Source organism: Lipotes vexillifer, unplaced genomic scaffold, assembly GCF_000442215.2.
Source record: "Lipotes vexillifer unplaced genomic scaffold, Lipotes_vexillifer_v1.1 scaffold234, whole genome shotgun sequence".
In the NCBI taxonomy this organism is placed as follows: Eukaryota; Metazoa; Chordata; class Mammalia; order Artiodactyla; family Lipotidae; genus Lipotes; species Lipotes vexillifer.
Genome location: NW_006782612.1, coordinates 957,985 through 969,119, shown reverse-complemented (window position 1 = coordinate 969,119; position 11,135 = coordinate 957,985). Strand labels below are relative to the sequence as shown.

Here is an 11,135-nt window from a genome sequence, read left to right as displayed (position 1 = left end):
GTTTTCATGAGCAAAAATTTCCAGGGGATGGTGGTCGTAACAGTAAGGTCCTGAGAGCAAGGAAAGTGATGATCCAACTCCTCCCTTCCCTATGAATTTATCTCAATGCATTTAAATACTTATAGCATGATTCTGAGAGGTAACTAAAAAAGGATGGCATTGTATGTTTATGATATGTCTTTGTGTGGCATTGACGCTTTGATGACCTAGTTCATGTCAGGGAATTTGTTGGGTCTTTAGACATGCAATTTAACTTACTTCTCATAACATCCTTGCAGAATAGATCTCATTCCCATATTTGCGACTGAAGAGGCAACTACAGTGTTAATATATGTTCCATTATTAGCCAGCTAATAACCTATTTCCAAACGTCACACTGCCTTGGCAGTTGTGTCCATTTAAACTGGTGGGACCTGATAAATTATTTAAGTTTTCCTTTCTTTAAGGTCATATCAAACTTAAATCTTGTCTGCTTAGACTTGAGGACTACCAAAATTTTAAAACTAAGTCAGTAGTATCCTATTTGTTGTTCATAAGTCACATAAAACTATTTTGTTTCATACAAAAAGTGTACAGGGGCTTCCCTGGTGGCGCAGTGGTTGGGAGTCCGCCTGCCGATGCAGGGGACCCGGGTTCATGCCCCGGTCCGGGAGGATCCCACATGCCGCGGAGCGGCTGGGCCCGTGAGCCACGGCCGCTGAGCCTGCGCGTCCGGAGCCTGTGCTCCGCAGCGGGAGAGGCCACAACAGTGAGAGGCCCGCATACCGCAAAAAAAAAAAAAAAGTGTACAGGCATTATGCATTTTATATATATACGTGTGTGTGTGTATATATATATGTATATATATATAGTTTGCTAAAATGCATATTTCAGCATATAAAGTTTAGATTGTTATGCAAATTATAATTATATTTCTAAGTTACAATAAAATCTTATTTGAGGGTAGTCAATGAATGTGACAGGTCCAATATAATTTTTCATAAATGAAAATTTAGTTATTCTAAGAAGATTCCATAGTAGCAGAAGAAAAATTCTAAGATATTTAGACATTCACTGTGGAATAACTTCTCCCTCAGATACAAACGCTCAGACTCTGCTTCTGGCCAGGTGGGCAGCAGATACGTGAGGAAAATGGACACAGATCCTTCCAAAGAGAAAAGTCTGACCTGTTGATGCCTGGGTCTCATATCATCTGATCAAAGGTCTGAAAAAGTTTGCTTTTAATTGTAGGATGTTTATTAAATGCTTAATAATGCAACAACAATTTTATGTAACGTAACTGTGTATCTGCCCTATGTAGACTAAGGAGAAAGCGGTAAATAATGTCTTTTTGCTTTTGCTGTTTCACCTTAAGAATCATAACTTTACGTGGCTTTATTTATTTATTTTTTTCAGTTATAAAGCTGTCTCAAATGCACTGGCTCATTTCATTTTCCAGTGACGAAGGCAGCGTGACCCTTTGCATTTCATAGCCAGAGCTCCGTGAGGCCAGGAGACTTATACACACCCTAAGAGCAACCAAATGGCCAAGCGACACTTAGATGCAGGAAAGCACATTGCCAAGCAGTCTGCCTCTCTGCTATATGATCACTATCCCTTATGCATCCGTACCTGAAAAACTTAAGTGAAAACTAAACAGAACCCACCCCCGAACCCCAACTTTTTACCAAAATGTAACATACCAGTCCAGGAAAAGGTTCAGAGTTTGGAAGAAGAGTGCAGGTAACATGTATATTATATGCTGCTCTTTAACCCAAAGCTGTTCACAGAAAAAAATATATATATATTTTTTGCGGTATGCAGGCCTCTCACTGCTGTGGCCTCTCCCGTTGCGGAGCACAGGCTCCGGACGCGCAGGCTCAGCGGCCGTGGCTCACGGGCCCAGCCGCTCCGCGGCATGTGGGATCTTCCCGGACCGGGGCACGAACCCGCGTCCCCCGCATCGGCAGGCAGACTCCCAACCACTGCGCCACCAGGGAAGCCCAGAAAATATTTTAAAGTGTCTGATATACCTTCTTCCAATAATTACATGTGATGTACATGGTCTTCTCTGCGGTATCTCAAACTGGATTTTCTGACAATAGGATGGACGGCCTTTACAGATCTGATATGAACGAGTGTTGGGTGTATATGGACCCTGCCTTTGTTTAAAATTTATTTTGTTCATCATCAATTGTTTTGCATTAATTTTGATTTTTTAAAAATATCGCATTAGACTACTATTCATTTTGATGACTGAGTCTCTAGCCGTTCCTTAAACTTTATGCCAGAGGCTAATATGTCTTATGCTTATCCCCGCCCTGGTATTTGAGTTTAGACATATCTGTGAATAGAATGCCTGAGTGCACAGTTACAAGTTTTATATTCAGACAGTCTTATTTTTGTCATTTTGTTTCACTCTCTCTGTCTCTTCAATATCTTTGGGTAATTAAGATGAGTCTCTGACAATACTTATTGGGTACCCAGTTTTAGGCTTGTAAACAGTGGGCTGGGATGGCAAAACAAGACTATTCATGTGCAGTTGCTGTGCAGTTTCAATATATCCATTCTAATTTTGTAAAACTTTTGATTTAGGGGTTTATGGTCTTCTAAGCATTTTGTGGTGAAATATGGAGCCGATCAATACAACCGCCCTGTCAAACGCTTCCAACGTAGACCCGGGTCGCTGCGACAGGCACTGCAGGATGATTCTCATAACACTCTACGGCGCGGTTCTGCTGGGAGGTGCTGCAGGAGCTTTTACTATGTCTTGTATGACGCCCAGAAGGAACAGCCAATCAGTGATTGCCACCATCGTTCTCAACATCATAGCGCTACACTCCATCCTCCTGGTCAGCCTTCTCTTTCGCCTCAGCTAGTATATATCAGTCGTTTGGGAGTTTGGATTCTTCACCTGCCGATTGGTTAGCAGCATAATATATGGTCATATGCACTTCACCTTTGCTTTCTACGTGGCCATCATCATACTCCGATTGCTCATGTATTTCAAGAAACCCCAAATGCAGCAGTTCCAAAAGTACCATGCGGTGGTTTTAAGCATTATTATTTGGATGGTGGGTGGCATCATTTTTTTGCCAATATGTTTTTTACAATATGGCACCCATCCAAGTTACTCAGAACAATGATGTTTTGAGTTCTACAGAGACCTCAACCACAGGGAAGGCACTATCTTGAACTACTCTATGATTATCATTAAGATGACAATGGTTGCAACCCCCTTTCTGATACAGATGGGGGTAATCGTTCAACTGGTAAAGACTCTTTGACCCAACATGTGGGCCCATCAAGAATGCAGAGCTCAAATCAAGAGCTTCTTTTTCCTCCTCATAATAGTGGTCTGTTTTGTACCCCACCATGCCTTCCGGGTACATTTCATTCAACATTATTCAGAGATAGAAATTTCTGAGTTAGTTCTTTATAATGAAATTTTTGTTGCTTTAACTACTGCTTGTTGCCTGGATATGCTGTGTTTCGCAGGGGGTGTTATCCATTAAATACTCCTATGTTACTTGCTTTGTAATCAGTTTTTCGCTATTGTGATAAAATAGTTTTGATTCAGTGGGTGATTCCATGACTTCGAAATTTTTCAAATTCTTGCTCTTAATCATCATCAAAATTATTTTTCCATGAAAAGGTAATGAAGATTGAAGTCTCCCTCTTCTCGGAGAACTGTTATCAGTTCTTCGTTAACAAAGAATATGTTTGATCACCTTAACTCTACACAAGTTGACCCCGACCATCCAGACTCAACCCCTACCTCTTTTTTCTTGCGATGTTTACTTCTGCTAAGCACAGCTACTGCCTTTCCCCATGCACTCTCCAGGCTGTTCTCCTCTTTGCATTTACTCCCACTGAGCTTTGATCGTAGAATGTTCTTTCCCTCTATTGCTAAATTATTCTTCAAGGTCCAGAGAACCTGAAGATAAAGACTCTACAGAAGCCTTAACTTTTTCAACTTATACTCAACTTCTTGAAAATTCCTGATAGCCAGGAAAGCTATGGCCGCTGGCCGTGGTATGTGTAGGAAAGGATTAGCTCAGATAGTCAAGAGACTTAGAGAAAATTCTTTTGGGACTGACGGGGTATTGATGTGGTTTGATTCTGATTAAGGTATAGTAGGTAGTCAGGAAGCTGAGGTTACGTCCCAGATCTACCTTCCCAGACATGGATCCGTGAAGCAGGAAAAGAAATAGGAAAAAGTGGAAGCCAGCTGGACTTAGTTTAAGCGTGATGGCAGACTGTATTAGAGCCATGCCTTTCAGACTGTGGGACTGTCCTCAAGCTGGTTCAAGGCATCCTATATGACCAAGTAGTTTTATACAATTAAAATCAACACTGGTATCAGTTAAAGTCAATAAAACAACCAAGACAACCAACTCAGAATTCAGATTCTCCTTAGAAAGTTCAGACATTGATATGCCCTTATGCTTTGTTTTGCGTATAATTATGCTCCATAAAGAGGACTTCCCACTTCTTCCAACTCATTCTGGATTTTGGAGAAAACTGAAAAAAATCCACCAATAATTACAAATGTACATGTATCTTGAAATTGGCTTCTGAATGATTTTCTACTGGGTCTATCAGGCAGAAAGTCAAATAGATTACTTGAAAAGGAGGAAAAATGGTACCCCCTGCACCAGGGAGAAATGATGCAGTATGTAAAGTTCACCGTACTGTAAGGTCAACATCATAAACCTGTTATATGGGGACAATCTTTTTTTTTTTTTTTTTTTTCTTTTCTTTTTTGGCTGCGTTGGGTCTTTGTTGCTGCGCGCGGGCTTTCTCTAGTTGTGGCAAGCGGGGACTACTCTTCGTTGCGGTGCACGGGCTTCTCATTGTGGTGGCTTCTCTTGTTGCGGAGCTCGGGCTCTAGGTGCGCGGGCTTCAGTAGTTGTGGCACACAGGCTCAGTAGTTGTGGCTCACAGGCTTTAGAGCACAGGCTCAGTAGCTGTGGTGCACGGGCTTTGTTGCTCTGTGACATGTGGGATCTTCCCGGACCAGGGCTCGAACCCATGTCCCCTGCATCAGCAGGCAGATTCTTAACCAGTGCGCCACCAGGGAAGCCCAACAATCCTTTTTTTTTTTAATGCATTTGCTTTTGAGCAGTAGTCTTCAGAGTGTGAGTGGGAACAATAATAATTTAGTGGAATGCAGAAATAGTAGTAGAAATTTATTTCTATTTATTTTCTATTAATATATAGTATGTTGTGCTATATTCATAAAGGAACTACAGCAATGAATGGGTATAAACTATGAATATTACTTTATGGGGATGTATACAAATTTTTTTTAATGATAAGGATGCAAGATCAAAATAACCTGAAATCCACTGTTCCTGAAGACCATTCAAGCAATGACAATATTCTCTCTCAAAAGGTTTTTCTCTTAGGGATACGACTGCTCTTTGTTTAGTGAAGTATCTTAATGAAATGTAACGAAATGTAACTATCAAGATAATATAGAAAAACAACATAGCAGGTATTACTATCAGATACCTGATGAATGTATTTGTACAGACCATCTATTATTGCCCTTGTCAAACTGCCTTATAATTATTTGTCTGTAAGTAATTATCTCTTATACTCCCCACACTTCAGACCATGAGATACTTGAGAGCAAGTATTGTATATATTTAATCCTACCCTACAAATCAAATCACTCTTGAAGCTAGAAAAGGGTGGAATCAGATACTGGGGGCTGGATATTGTAAAATCTGGAATTGTGAATTCTGTCCTCAAGTAGTAATCATCTGTTCATGAGCCCTCTGCCTAGGGTGGAAGCTGCTCACACAACAGATAATAAACCAGTGACCTCATAAATCTGGTCAGATGGAGGTTTGTGCAAGTGTCTCTCAATCTGGATGATGATAAACATTGATATTTCAGAGTGAAAATTATTGAGATGGAGAGTACTCTAGATTTCAGAGATTAACCAGATCAAGGATAGATCTTCTGATTAACTGATTCACTGATAATTTTCTTTTCCTCTCAACCAGTTATTTTGCCCCTTGATAGCAAATAAATCTTCAATAAAACTCTGTGCATAAAAAGTTACTATTAAGTCCTCCATTTATAAGGAACTACAACAAAGATAAACTCTCTATCTACTTTACTAATACTAAACCCAGAATCTTCAGTGCTTCAGTCTTAGAAAGGGGCTATCAGCTGGATCAACTCTGAGCTGATCCAGTCAAGGTCTCACAAGGAAATGATGTTCCACACAAATCAGGATAATTCAAGGATAACTCAATGATGAGATCTAGTTATAAAGAAGTGGATACAATGCAGGGAAACCAGAAACAACGGTATTCCAGGGCTAGTAACCGTATCACTGCCACTATCCCTATGCCCAAAATGGTAAACAGGGAGAGTGGTGACCAAAAGCTGGAAACAGGAGTAACATGGAGTGAGCTGCTTTGAAAGAAGCTATGACCTTAGGCTGACAAATCCATCATCTCAAGGCAAAGCTGCAGAAAATAAACCAGTGGAATAAATACCACCATCTTATTGTTCTCTATTCCTCCAATGTTTTGGTGATGTTCTCTGTTGGGTGAATTCCCCAGAAGCCAGAAGGCAAGGGAGACTACTGAGGAGGTTCATACAAGTCGGCTTCTCTGGGCGGACAGCAGGGTAGAGAATCACGGAGAAAAATGGTGACAAACCCCGGCTTTCCAAAATATTCCTTAATGAGGTCATTGCTCCTAAAACAGAAGCAAAAAGCAGAGATCAAACTTGGTAGTAAGATGTAATTTGAAAAAGAAAACAAAGATGATAAAATATAAGCTGGCACATTTCAAGGAATAAGCAATAGAAACATTTCAGAAATGAAGGTTCTATTGAAAAACCTCATAAAAGAGAATTGAACTGTTTAAAACATAGTAAAGAACCTGGAGATCAGGATCAGTGAAAGCAAACATAATTATATGAAAATTTTTTTTAAATTAAAAATAATTAGCATGACAATGATGGTTGAGGAACACAGCAAGGGAGTTCTAATACACACATTGGTATCTTATTAGTTGTTATTTCATCTTTTTTTACAAATACACTTTTGCTGGGTATAGAATTCTAGGTTGACAGTTCTTTTCTTCCATTATCTTCTCACTTAGAGCTTTGTTTCAGGATAATTCTGTCCTCATAAAATGAGTTTGGAAATAGTCCTCCTCTATTTTCTGGAAGAGTTTGAGAAGGATTGGCATTAAGTCTTCTCTAAATGTTTGCTGGAATTCACTTTTGAAGTCATCTGATCCTGGATTCTTCTTTCTTACAATGTTTTTGATTACTGATTTCATTTCTTTACTTATAGATCTGTTGAGATTGTCCCTTTCATCTTGAATCATTTTATGTAATTTGTATGTTGGTGGGAATTTATCCATTTCATCTAAGTTATCCAAGTTATTAGTGAACAACTGTTCATAGTATTCTCTTAAAATCCTTTTTTATTTCTGTAAGCTTGGTAGTAATAAGCTTGGTAGTAATTTCCCCACTTTCATATCTGATTTCGTGTATTTGTGTTTTCTCTCTTATTTTCTTTGTCAGCCTAGCTAAAGGTAAGTCCATTTTTGTTATCTTTTCTAAGAATCAACTTTCAGTTTGTCGACTCTCTCTGTTCTTTATTTATGTCCACTGTAAATTTCATTATTTCCTGCCCTCTACTAGCATTCATTGTAAGTTTACCTGGTTGGATGTTGGATATTTCTGTATTTTTATACATATTCTTGAGCTTTCTTCTAGGTTGCAGTTTGATCCTTTAAGGGGTTGTTTTTAAGATCTGTTAGCAGGTCCAGAGCAGTATTCCAACTAGGGCTATTTATTTCACACTATTCAGGCAAGATCTTCTTGAGTACTATACCTAATGTCTCATAAATTATTAAATTCTTTAATCTGTCTGGTGGGAACATGTACTATTTCCAACCCTACGTGAGCAATGGGCACAATTCCCACTAATCCTCTTATATTCTTCCTTCCCTAGACAGATCAGTATTCAGCTGAATACGCAGGAGGGGGTGGTTATATAAATGCCTGGAGTTCTCTCTCTGCTTTGCTCTCTCCTTTCTGTTACACTGCTCTGAAAATTCTAGCTGCCTGGATTCTCAGCTCAGCCTCCTCAACCCAGGAATTCTGCCTGGTTCCACCTGGGTTCTCCCTCCCTATGCGGCAATCTAGAAACTTACAAGGCAGTAAATTGAAGCCGTCATAGGGTTCATCTCCTTTATTTCCCATCTCTCACTGATCACTGCCCTTCTTTACCTGATGCCCATCCAATGTCTTAAAAATCATTGTTACACAGGGCTTCCCTGGTGGCGCAGTGCTTGAGAGTCCGCCTGCCGATGCAGGGGACGCGGGTTCGTGCCCCAGTCCGGGAAGATCCCACATGCCGCGGAGAGGCTGGGCCCGTGAGCCATGGCCGCTGAGCCTGCGTGTCCTGAGCCTGTGCTCCGCAACGGGGAGAGGCCACAACAGTGAGAGGCCCGCGTACCGCAAAAAAAAACACAAACAAACCTCAATTTCACCTATTGCCTTGCATGTCTTGAACACTGGTAAATGTCTGTGATCATCTGAGAATAGATTGAAGCTTCTTTTTGTAGCAGTGATGTTTTTCCTTAAATAGTAAAATCATTATGTGAAGACTGAAACATGTGCATGAACAGTTGTGGCACCTACTAAACGCTTCCTGTACGTGCTGCACAATAACATCTTTTTGGGTTAATACGAGAAATTTCATTTAAAAAAATTTCCAAGTGCTGCACATGGGTTGGAGTACAGGAAGCAACTATAGGGTTAAGAGATGCAATTGACCTTTGTAGACAGGATCCTTATTCCCATAATGGACCAAGTAGATGAGCAGAATTATCTTTAAGAGGATTTCTGAACAGCACCTTACAGTCAAGGATATATATCAAGGGTACGTATTGTCTCTACACTTCACCTTCTGGTGTTATAGAAGGAGTGGTATATATTTTTGATAACTGCTATTTCACCAGGGCTAGGTTGTCAGTAAATTGACTCTTAGGTTCAACCCAATAGTTGGCATAGAGGAAGAGGTTCCTAAAGAGGAAAGTTCTGGCACCTGTGTTGCTGCCAACATGAGCCCAAAGGAAAACTTTGGTTCCCCAGAGGTTTATTAGATGGCTTTCTGGGGGAACCTACGAGAAGAACTGGGATAAAAAAAAAAACACTAAAGCTTGTGAAATGGGCTCCAGAAATTATGTGACTAACTGTTAGCCTAAAATCAAGAAATAGTTATATATGTTAAAAAAAAAAACCAACTGCGAATGGAGCAGTGCATGGTGGGAGGTGTGCTCCCAGGCTGCTCAGAATCAGGACAGACACGAGCAGGGAATGTTGGTAATCAGAGCTGTATTTGTCTTTCTCCAGCAAATCAGAGAAATAAAAAGTTCGTGAGAAAGATGCCACCTTAGAAGAACAAAGTGACCCACGTGAAACTTGCTTAAAACAGGGAATTAAACTGGAAGTTACACACACGACTTGTACTCCAAGTATAGATATTACTAGTGAGTTCACCCCCATAAAAGTGGGTACAAAGTAATTCGCAGGCCAAGTCAGCCACTCACCCTGTCTATTACCCTCTGAGGAGGGGTGATGAGAAAACACTCATCCTGGGGCAATGAGGAAAGGAAGTTAGACCACTGGAAAGGCAGTAGCTAAGGGAGCCTCAGAAGCACCATCTCTAAAAATTATCTGCTGCAGGAAATTAAAGAAAACTTCAGGGAAGTTTGATTTTTAAGTAAAATTAAGAATCATAAAGTTATAGGGAAGGCAATAATCACAGGGGAGGCTGTGATGAAAACTCAGCAGGTTAATATCCAGTCAACATGGTTGACTGAGCTGGCGCAGAAAGATGCCCAGTTTACGTCTAAATAAAATACTGAATAGAATAACTCAATTTTTAAATTTCAACAACTTTTAATTTACCTGAAAACAAAGGGAAAGAAATACCTAGGACAGAGAAGCAAAAGAGGAAATTGAAGTCATAGGGGTGAGCTGACTGGAGCAGAAAGATTTCATTGGAGTGTTAGAATGGAAAACAAGCCTTAACAGATGTGGCTGGGATTCTGATATCTGCTTCCCTGTAGGTCCACATACTACGGGATTGAGAGTCCATAATTCACAGCTAGCTCCAACTACTTGTATACTGCTGGAAATAAAGACGGGCTGTCCCATTTCTGAAATGGAACTATAAACATTTGCCCTCCAACTGGTTTAGTGGCAGGAGTGAGGTGCTTGCCATCCATAGGAATTCTATTTGGATAAAAAGTCACCGATGAGAAATTCAAGTCCCAGAAGTGTGCTAGTCATAAATATGGATTTGGATTTTCAGCTAAGGGAAATAGGAAATCTAAGCTGAGAAATTAACATACATATTGTCTGGTGGTCTAAATATTGATGGGCCAGGGAAAGGCACATGGGACATCATTGTGTAGCTATGCTTCCACAGTCCTGTCACAGGGGCTCATACTAAAAGCAATCCCTGCTGGATGTAAACTATTATATATAGACTGGATAAACAACAAGGTCCTGCCGTATAGCACAGGGAATTATATTCAATATCCTGTGATAAACCATAATGGAAAAGAATATGAGGGATTTCTCTGGTGGCGAAATGGTTAAGAATCTGCCTGCCGATGCAGGGACGTGGGTTCGAGCCCTGGTCCGGGAAGATCCCACATGCCATGGAGCAACTAAGCCCGTGTGCCACGACTACTGAGCCTGAGCTCTAGAGCCCGTGAGCCACAACTACTGAGCCTGCATGCCGCAACTACTGAAGCCCGCACCCTAGAGCCCATGCTCTGCAATGAGAAGCCACTGCAATGAGAAGCCTGCGCACCGCAACGAAGAGTAGTCCCCGCTCACCACTAGAGAAAGCCCGCGTGGAGCAGAGAAGACCCAACACAGCCAAAAATAAATAAATTAAATAAATTAAAAACAGAAAAGAATATGAAAAAGAATACATATATATATGATAACTGAACCACTTTGCTATACAGCAGAAATGAACAAAACATTGTAAATCAACTATACTTGAATAAAAATTTTTAAAAAGCAATCCTTGCTAAAAATTAACTCACAGGAAAAGTCACAAACACCAAAAAAAAAAAAAAAAAAAAAAAAAA

At 40.3% G+C, this 11,135-nt stretch overlaps 1 pseudogene; it reads left to right on the top strand.

The window, feature by feature from the left end:
* Nucleotides 1-2,609: 2,609 nt before the first annotated feature.
* LOC103072845 (probable G-protein coupled receptor 141 pseudogene) lies at nt 2,610-3,494 on the top strand (annotated as a pseudogene).
* The last annotated feature ends 7,641 nt before the right edge of the window (nt 3,495-11,135 follow it).